This window comes from Trichosurus vulpecula, chromosome 8 (genome assembly GCF_011100635.1).
Source record: "Trichosurus vulpecula isolate mTriVul1 chromosome 8, mTriVul1.pri, whole genome shotgun sequence".
NCBI lineage: Eukaryota > Metazoa > Chordata > Mammalia > Diprotodontia > Phalangeridae > Trichosurus > Trichosurus vulpecula.
The window spans coordinates 58346372-58353479 of NC_050580.1; the positions used below are offsets into that span (position 1 = coordinate 58346372).

General features: G+C 39.2%; 1 protein-coding gene across 1 annotated transcript in view; it reads left to right on the top strand.

Moving 5' to 3' along the window:
• The window catches only part of LRMDA (leucine rich melanocyte differentiation associated), a 1324152-nt gene that overhangs the window by 642550 nt on the left and 674494 nt on the right, over positions 1 to 7108 (top strand).

The window sequence follows — 7108 nt, forward strand, 5'->3', positions numbered from 1 at the left end:
GGGAAAGAGCAGGAGGCTTTTTATAAGAAGCTAATGTGATGAGGGTGACGAGTTCTTTGATGGATGATGTTAGTTCCATCTGGTTGCAGTAGATGTAATAAATAGCCATGCTCATGTTTGACCTCTCCCACTTACCAGACACATCTTTCTCTTTGGGGATATCCAGGAGGGAGCTTCCATTAAGAAAAAAAAAGAATGGGCATGATACAGAGCTCGGGATGTTTATGGTCTTATGCAGAGGGCAAAAGGGAGACGGTATCGGAGTTACAGGTTTATAAACTGAAAAATGCTGCCTGCGCCGCTTGGTAAAGATGATGTTTTGTTACAGAAACACATTTTAAAGGCTTCTATTGTGTTTGGCAGAAAAGGAAATGGAGCTGAAGGATCATCGATCATGGAAGGATTATGGAATCTCAGCCCTAGAAAGGACCTTAGAGATCAGAAAGATGAGGGGAAGCATGTGCAGTGGTCCATTCTGTGGCTACTCTGGGAAACATCTCTGCCTCTATCTCTGTCTCTAGGCACACTCTGCCAGATCAATTGTCCTCTTTGTACAAATATTAAATTAACCCAGGAATCAAATGTGAATGACAGTAAAGCCTTGATTAACCAGAATGCTTGGGGAATGGTGTATTCTAGTTAATTGAATTTTCTGGTTGACCTGCAAGAGATCTTTTAAAAATGTACATGCTAGTATATTCCCCTGCCTTAGTAAGTATAGTATGGTGAACCTTATTCTAAAAATTGAGATGTCTACAGGCCATGAGGGTCGACATTCTGCAGACTCATATCCAGCATTTAGCATTATAGCTAAAGAAGGCATAGGAGACTAGATTGACTCTACCCAGAATCCAAGGACTTACTGTCATCATCTTCTTTTTCCTCCTTTTTTTTAAACAAATGTTTATTTAAAAAGAAAAGTCTTATCTGAATATGTTTTGTTTTCTTCCACTTTTTTTTCTTTTAATAGTTGAGTGCACCCTCTGTTTGTACTAGAGAGTTATGAAATGTGGGTATGGATTGTTGCAAATACTGTCAAATATGGCTGCTCTCTTAGCTTTTTTTGCTTTGCTATTTTTCTTCGTTGTGAGGGAAAGCTCATGAGGTGATGACCTAACATATCCAGAAAGGACCATGATGTAAAAACTAAAGTTATATGTAAACTTGAAAATAAAATTGAAGGTTGAGTAAAGGGTAAAAAAAGTCATGCAAACGTTCTTATTCCCTCCAGGCTGAAATTTCGTGGGTCCTGGTCAGTCAATGTTTTACTGTTATTAATAATTCGACAGAAACTAAGTAGCACATGGGCTTAGTTGTACAAAAAGCAGCAAAATGGAAAAAGATAATGCTTGTTAAAGGAGGAAGCAGTGTGCAGTAGGGGAATTGACCTCTGGTCTTAGGGCCACAAGTCCCCAGTTCACCCATTCACTTAGTGACTCTGTATCAGTGTTCGTGTGAGTGACCTCATTTCATTCCCTGAAAGCTGTAAGGCAAATCCAAATATGAAAAAGGATGATTAATGATGATGACGGTCATAATTATTATTAAGGATAAACATGTCCCTAACATCGTAAGATTTTAAGGATCATCTGGTCTAATCCCCTCATTTTACAAATGAAGAAACAGCCCACGGAGAAGATATGACTCGTCCAAGGTCACATTGATAATAAGTGGCAGAGTTGGGATGCAAATCTTGGGCTTTAGGCTATAAATCCAATGTTCTTTCTGCCATGCCAAACTGTCTCATGGTTTATTTTTGAGGTTTTTTTGTTACATTGAAGCTTCCTAGAAAGCTGCTTCCCCTTCTCCCTCCCCACCCTCTTTCTTCACTTTGCTTCAGGAAAAGGCCCTTAGATTGCCGAGCTAGGGACTTTAAGTAGTACAATGCCTTCCGAACTCCACCATGTGTATTAAAGGTTCTACACCTCCAGAACGTCCAGGTCAGTGTGCCCCTGGCTTTCTTTGTTGTGACAAAGAGCTGGCTGGATAAGGTGGCTGACATTCTCAACCCTCCCAGGGGTATTTACATTTTAAAAGTAGGCCAGCTTGTTAACTCAGATGAATCTGGTAGACTTTCAGGCAGTGTGACAAAGTGAAGAGTTTCAAACAGAGTGAAGAAACTGTGAACCCAAGAAAGAGAACATTTAAGAGGACAAGGGATGATAAATGTGGGCTGTGGATCTGCATGGGAAAGATGCTTGAGAAGACTTTCAGGGAGACATAGGGGAGCTGACCTCAGGGGCAGGAGGCAGGAATCTAGTACAGAGATCTGGGGAAAGCATTGTCTGATTCCTCAAAGTTAGGGGTGATGACAAAGGCAATCCTGCCCCTCTACCCCAAATCTGAAGCATGGACCTGGGGCCAGCTCCTAAAGAACCATTCTTCCGGAAGGGTTGGAAAGAGCAACTCTAAGGACCTTCTAAGGCTAAAATACTGTGATAGGAGGATATTCTAGTGACCAAAGGGGTGATAGTAATATATCCATATTGGGCTATGGCTGAAAGCAAGGGGCACCTTAAGATAGAGTTGACCCAGAGCTTTAGGTCATAGGAGGATTCAGCTTTCCTGGGCCGACTTCAAAGAGCAACAAGAAACCGGGACTCATGCACCACTTGGGGATCTCACATTATAGTGCTTATGATTAATTTAGGCAAAGAAATCACAATGGAGATAGTTGTAGTAGTTTGTGGACCAGAGTCTTTTGAAGAGGATGAGGAATCGGGAAATTCTACAAAGGGCTTGATGAGATCTTTCAATCCAAATCAGTATCCATTAATACTGCTACTTCCAGGCAAAGATGAAGTATAGGAGAGAAAAGGGGGAAATATAGTTTGGGATTAAGAAATAGAGAGCCCAAAGGGCTGTGGGTTTTTATCTATCTATCTATCTATCTATAATACATACATACAAGTCATGCCTAGAAGCTTCACATATATATGTATATGTATACACACATATATACATACATATGTGTGTATATGTACATGTGTATGTGTGTTGTCTATATCAATCATGCATATATCTATTTATCTACTACATGCCCAGAAGCCATATATGTATGTATATGTATATACACACACATGTGTGTGTGTATATATATATATATATATTATATATGTATGTATGTATAGAATGCTTCCTTCGAGAAGAAATTTGGAAAAATGTTAAACATGGAGAGCATTAAACTCTATCACACACAAACACACACACACACATCTATACACAAAGATACAATTGACTATATTTTAACTGGTAGAGAGTAATTGATAATCAGCTAGTAGACCATAAATTCTTTAGAGGAAGGGTCACTATTAACACCAAATTAGAAGAAAGAATATAGTTTTCAATTATAACAGTGCCAACTAATTTAGTTTTTTTTTAAGTTTAAGCTATGTAACAGGCAAAAGGAGACCTCAGCCAGCAAACTGTTATATCGTTGCCAATTAGGGAGACACGATAGCCAAAAGCAACACTGACTTAGAACAAAAGCTTTTTTGAAAAACATTATGGAGGAGAATGAAATTGAAATCACTTTTGTCTCACACAAGTGTGAAAAACACTGGAAAGAAAAATAAGCATAAATAAAAATAAGAATCCTTTAGCTGGGAACCAAGTAAGTCAAATAATAAATAGATGAAACTGGAAGCAGGACAACAAACAGATGTGAAATGGAATAGATCTGCTTTTGTTTATTGTTTTCTGGTTGTAAGAAAACCAAAAGCCTTTGAGTTGCTAGAATATTGCATGACCTTTTTATAATTAGGTTGAGTATTTTTTGGAGCTTTTTGTAGCATATTGTATAAGAGGATTATTGTGGTATATGGTTATAGTCTAACCTTGATTTCTACTGATGCTTTTTCCATTTTTCCTTTAATTTTTATTAAATAGGGAATTATTGCCTTAATAATTGTTTCCTTGGGTCATTTGAAAATTTGTATTCTCTCACTCTCATGCTGTATGACTTTCCCTCCCCCCACCTCCATATTCTCCCATAAATCCTGCACAAGGGGTATATACAATGTGCTGGTGGGTCTTCATCTTTTTTCTTGACATTGTATGGACAACAATGGAACCTGTAGACCACCCGCTGGCTACTCTCTCGGTGATGCTACAATAGAGCACCATTGGCATTGGCAGCCATCCAATGGACACTGGAAAGGAGTGTGTGCTTGTAAGTAGGCTGTAGAAGGTTACCACTGACCACTTGGGTTTAGAGAGTGGCATAAAAACCCCACTATCATTTCTGACGTGTATAAAAGAAGAGGAAGTGGGAGCAAATCATGCAGTGAGAGTGCTAGGTCTGTTATTGTTCATTATAGGTCTAGCAATGCTCTCAGGCATCTATTCCAACTTCCACCTAATGAGTCAGATCCTTAGGAATTGGCTACTACAACCCTGCAGGATCCTAGATAGACCTCAAGGGTTAGAAGATACATTTTTTTCCTAGTGCTACTTAGCTATGAGCCCCCACCAGTATACTTTCCACTAGAATTGTTTATTAAGAATCATTTAGTCATCCAGGTTTAATCAACTTTTAGAAGGGAGTGTTTACTAAGGTGGTATAGTTTTAACAAACATTTCCTCCACATCCTGTGACATATTCCTCTAGAGGTTAATACATAGTCCGGGAGAAAATAGACTCAAGATTAGAGACAGCTTATGACAAAAGGGTAGCTTATAGATCCTGAAAGTACCTTTGCTGACATGACAATAGCTAGCATTTAAATGGCTCTTTAAAGCAAATGCTTTAATCATCTACATTTCACAGATGAAGCAACTGAGGCAGACAGGGATTAAGTGATTTGCCCCTAGTAAGTGTTTGAGGCTGGATTTGAACCCAGGTTTTCCTGACCCCATGTCCAGCACTCTATCCACCACTCCACCTAGCTGCCTCTTTTTTTTTTTTTTTGGTTCCCATTAGGTATGGGGTAGTTAGGTTTTTTTTGCTGCATGTTTTGTAGAGCTGTGAATCTGTGTCCAGTATGCCCTTGCCTCCCTATGAAGCCACTGCCTTCAGCTATTCCAGGGATGCTGATGGGAAGATGGGAAGTCCTTCAAACCTCCAAAGTTCAAGAGGTCCTCCTCTAGTCAGTATTGGAGGGGTTGGGGTAGGAGACCAAGGCTAAAGCTAAAGTTCTTTCCTCCTTCCCCCCACTCCCAATTGACCTCTCAGGGGTTTTCCTGGAAGCCTTCTTATTCAGCACTTGCTGATATCTCTACAGTCAGGTTTTTCATTGGTGTTATATTTTATAGAAGAGAGGGCGTGGTCAAGATTCCACAACCTATCCACTCACTCTTCCTCTGTAGCATCACTCCATGGGCTCATCAGAGACATCTAAATTGATCAAAGCCTTTTCACATTTCATCGTAATACATATGACTAACTTAATTCAGTCAAGATGCGTTCTCACCTGGTTAAAGTTTTAGGGAATATAGCACTTAATCATTTACTTAAGGAAGAATGGGATGTTTTGATTTATTTATTCAGAGAGCTTCACCCTTATATAGGCAAAGCCAGCAGGGATACCTTTTGTACTCAAGAGCCACCAACATTGATCTATGTCTACATAGCTCGTGGCTAAGTTCCAGTGGGAGTTAACATAGAGAATCAGCCTGGTGCAGGGGAAGAAATGCTGAGTCTGGAGTCAGAGTGGACAGGATTAAAATCCAGTCTTTACTATTGATGTGATCTTGGCAAAGTCACTTCCTTTCTCTGTGACTCAGATCTTTCCATCTCTAAAATGAGACTAGAAGACCTTGAAGGCTCCTTTCAACTCTTCATGAACATATGATCTGAATCAAAAATGATCCCTTGTGAAATTCATCCAAGTATAATTTTCTTTAACCCCAATTGTGTTTATTTGGTTTAAAAATTCTTGCTGACTTTACCATTACTACTGATGACTGCCATTGGATAATATTGTGTCTGAATTTCCTTAAACATGCTAGGATTTCACAAGACTCACATCAGTATTGTTGTGTATTGCCACCTGTTATCCATAGCTTTTGCTTTAGCCAATGAAGAGTTATGCCTCATAATAGAATTATAAACAGAGCTTGCATTCATGAATTGTCTAATAAATTGTTTCTGTCACTGACATTAGATGGTGCTGGCACTTGATCTATACCATTCAATTCAATTTAACAAATATTTCATAAGTGCCTACTGGCTACGAGAAACTTTGTAAGTCGTTGGGGAATAGAAAAATAAAACAAATAAAATTTTCTTTCAGGAAACTTATATTCTGCTATGGAAATGCCATTCGTAGGTCCACGTCTATGTTGTAAGATAGACTCAAAGGCTCCTAGGTCTAGAACTGGGAGGGACCTTAGAGGCCAAATAATTCACAGGACTCCCTCATTTTACAGGTAAAGACACTGAGGCCCAGAGAGTGAAGTGACTTGCCCATGTTCACACAGCTAGTGAAATAGGATTTGAACTCAGGTCTTCCTGATTTCAAGGCAAGCATTCAAATATCTGATCAAACTGCATGTCAAATGCTACTTTTCTCATTTCCAACATCAGCTTGATCTAATAAGTGGGTCCCCTGCTACTTGTTTTCAAATTTGCATACGTCTCCTACTTTTTCAATGAATATGAATTGAGTTGAGTCTGTCCATGAGGAGGACTAGGTATGTTGAGTATTTTTTAGGTAATTACTATGTATAAGACCATATACTAAGCTCCGGGTAAACAACTTTAAAAATGAAATACTCTCAAGGGTCCATTGAAACATGGAGTGTCCCAAAAGTCTTGGTTCAATTTTAAGCTTTAATAGTTCGCATAAGCTATTATTATATTAAATAAACTTTAATAGCTTAAAACTGCACTAAGACTTTTGGGACATGCTGTATAGACAGAGAAGGGAAAGGAATAAGCATTTTCACAGCACCTACTGTGTGCCAGGAATTGTGCTAAAAGCATTTAGCAAATACCTCATTTGGCCCTCACAACAACCTGACAAGGGAGGTCATATTATCTCTGTTTTACAGTTGAGGAAACTGACAGGTTAAATGACTTGTCCAGGGTCACGCAGCTAGTAAGTGTCTGAGGTCAGATTTGAACCTGGCTCTTCCTGACTCCGGGCCCAGTTCTCTATCCTCTCTA